The 3,629-nt window shown below is 35.5% G+C and overlaps 1 pseudogene; it reads right to left on the bottom strand.

Moving 5' to 3' along the window:
* Nucleotides 1-222: 222 nt before the first annotated feature.
* The window catches only part of LOC137646270 (uncharacterized), an 18,081-nt pseudogene continuing 14,674 nt past the window's right edge, over nt 223-3,629 (bottom strand).

The raw sequence follows: 3,629 nt of genomic DNA, 5'->3' as shown, positions 1-3,629 counted from the left end.
ATCTAGGAAAAATCAAGAAATATAATAAGAAATTTATCAAAATTGAAAGTAGAAATTTATGGAATATCTATGATTCTATTTACAACAGCGAGGTGAAGAAATGATGCATCAAATACAAAGTTGGGATGAGACAGAATATCTCTAGGTATTGATTGTAAAATAAAATATCACAGTTAAGTACCGATCTACGATGTTTCATGGTCAACTGTCCACCAAACTAGACTAAAACACTCCATGCTCCAACATATACTCAAAGGTAGCTAAAAATCGAGACTTCAAGAGTGGATTTTTCTTGATCAACTCCAAAGTTTTTTCCTTGAGTTCCTCCACCATATTCGGAATACCTTCCTCTTTAATTTCGTAGAAATCTGGAATCTCCTCTTTGGGGGCCACGGTGATAAAGTCGATCATGACGGCAAAAATGAACACGTACTCATGTTTCCTTAGGAACTCCCGAACAATGTCGTCGAAGGCGAAGGGTAATCTCTTCCCGGCGGAGGACATCATAGAGTTCAGCTTGTGGCTGTAAGCCTTCAGGAACCATTGCTCGTTTGTTTTTTGAACTTCGTCCGTCAAGCTCGTCATCATGAAATAGTTGCTGTCGGTTGCGAGTGATGCCACTTTGGACAGCTGTAGGTCAATCAGCATGACTTCGACTGGGTTCCCATCTTCGTCGTACCTGTCCAGAAAATAAAACAAAAAGGGAAATGATGACTGGAATTTCTCAGTGAAGAGGAAATGAAACCTTGAATGACATGATTGCATGAAAAAGAAACTTGTATTCAAGATGCTTGTCCTATGATTTTTATACTAAGATTTGTAACAAGAGGAAGTATGTGCTATAATAAACCTTAAGAAAATGCTGACATTGAAAGAAGCTTAGGTAAATATGTATATAAAAAGTTGACCAGTCATGAGGTAGTGAGTATAATCCACAAATCACTTTTTATTCATCGAAGTATAGTGAAAAAAGACAAATTATACCACTAATATGACATTGCTGGTATTTGAATTTTAAAATTTTAGATACATGGGTGTTTCGTTAGTTATGTGCATATCTATTAAATTTTTGTCTTTCTGGTCTTTTTAAATGTCTGGGATATATGATAATCAGTTTCTTCTCCCTGATGAAGAAATGGACATTATTAGCTAGAAGTGATATCTGTCGATACTATCATATCAGTTCTACAAATAGATTGACATTTAGGGAAATTTGATTAGAAAATTAAGATGGGCAGAAGGAAGGAGAACCCATGTTGAGTAGGAAGTTGAAAGGTGGATATAGCTAAGGGTTGAAAGGACGCTGCAAATTCCTTTTCCTAATGCCTACAGTAACCCTAGTAAGGTTCACTGACGGCATTACCATTACCTACGGAAATTTCAACGAAAGCATCTTATAGTTAGCTGGAAAGAACATTATTATTCTAGCATTCCCCATGACAAATTACAGAAAAAGGACCATTAGGGTCCAGAAGCCGAGTTAGTTTTTGGCTAACGACACTCTTACTTTCCAGGACCCCTTTTTTCTGCTTCGCTGTATCCCCCAAGACTGTGCAGCAAATCAGCCATGGTCTGCTTGCAAGGCTCAAACATTTCAAGCAGCATCTCTTCAGCGTTTTCTGAAAAGTTGTACCAGTCCATTAATAGGTAAGGGTAGAATTCACCCTGTTTCTTGAAAGAGATTTTCTCATTCAGGAGCAAGGAAGCACCGGCAAATGTGGCCAATGCCTCTAAAAGCATCACGTTGTGTCTGGCATCCATGCTGATCGTCCGGCCGAACATCTTTAATCCCTTTGGTCGAAGATCTTCTAAGAAAACCAGCTCTCTCCCTTTCTTTTCCGAGTTATATTAAAACTTTGGGATGGGGAGTGGGTTGAGGTCATACTCGACCAAGGTTTTGTTCATAAGGGGGTCAATTTCCTTGTAAATAAGTGTCTCCTTTCCGAAAAATACCTCCTGAAGGGCTTTCATGCTCTCCAAGCCTTGCAGTGGACAGAATTTCCCAACATATGTGACATTACCTTCTTTGCCTCTCAACGTGTAGGATACTTCGACACTAGTGACGACAGTCACATAGTTGTCGCCCTTCTCCGTGAAGTCTACAACCGACCACGACATGAGTTTCACTTCATTGCCTTTATCTGCTTTTAGAGTTGCTAGCACGGGACGCTCCTCGATCTGCGAGTGGAGCTCCTTCAGCCATGCTTTGTTGGACACTGAAAGAAGCGATGCATTTATGTGATAACTTTTGAAATTAAAATTTTAATACAGTATACTGTATAAGAAATTATACATTAGGGAATTGCTTTCGCGAATACTTGGTACAATTGGTTGTTTATAAGCGTTTTCAAAGAATAAGTTTTATGATAAATATTATATTTCTATCGCGTTAAAAGTTCAAGATTGAAGAGTTTTGACTTTTGACCTTAGAAGCATCACGTGGATTGGCGAATCATATACGTAATGATTCATATGTAAATAAATGTATTTACTTAAAGTGCTACTTATATCTTATGATTCATATTTATAAGAAAATGATTTCATCACATTATTACATGTCTTATTTCTTCTAAATCTTGTTTTTCTTTCATGCTAAAAGTGTTGGAATGGACAGTCATTAAACAATTTGCTTATGCTGATAGATTGATTCTATTGATTATTTCAAACATTTCCCTCAGGAATCTTGATTTCTTTATGAAGTGTGATTATGAGTATCGAAATCGACCTTCAGAAATTGTCCTTAATAATTATCAAGTTCAGTAGGCAATATGATAAACTATTAAATAAAAAAAAAAAATAAAAACAGTGAAATCCAGACATATGTTTTTTTTATTTGAATCTATAGAAATCTAAAAAATAGGTACGTTTATATAATTTGTACAGATCTAATTAGGAATATGCATAAACCTGTAGAACAAAACTTTGACCCTTTTTAGAAAGTGAAAATTTAAACAAGACCAGGATGCAGTTGGGATGATTACAAAATGACCTCTTAAAAGTATTTTTTTTTTTTTTTATGTTACCACAAATTTATATCAAGAAGCTCTCCTACCGCAGAATTTCCTCGGATATCTACTATGAAAGTTAATTGATTGAACTAAACTCCTTTGATATAATTTCTTCTGGCTATTAAGTTTATAAGCGTCTTGTTACAAGAAATGTTGCCATAAAATTTGTATCTATAGGGTTCTACCCCATAATTTCTTAAACATTCTACCACTAACTCTTTTTGGTTCAACTTAATATTAGTTCACTAACTACAGGGTATTTTTTCCAATGAGTTTAAACGCATCCGTTGCCCACTTTCGATAAGCAATTATCACTGAAACCTGATTACAACGTTATATAAGACGAATGTTCTGTACATAGTCGCGAAGTTTGTGTCCTTTGAGGGAATGTTATCGTAATGACATACATTTCGAGATGGTGTTGTTTTCAATTTCAGTGTCGACACCTTAGTCTTCTTAGTAGATCAAGATTTGATTGAATTCACTTCCCAGATGTAAGATTTAAAATTTCATCATTAAAATATTTGATAAGGGCAGTTTCAATAATATTATGGTTGACAATATTTTTACAAATTGGAATGTCTGAGGAGTTTTCCCAGTTGATAAAATGGTTGAAATCTT

Source organism: Palaemon carinicauda, chromosome 9 (genome assembly GCF_036898095.1).
Source record: "Palaemon carinicauda isolate YSFRI2023 chromosome 9, ASM3689809v2, whole genome shotgun sequence".
NCBI classification, from domain to species: domain Eukaryota; kingdom Metazoa; phylum Arthropoda; class Malacostraca; order Decapoda; family Palaemonidae; genus Palaemon; species Palaemon carinicauda.
This window is presented reverse-complemented; position numbering and strand designations above follow the sequence as displayed.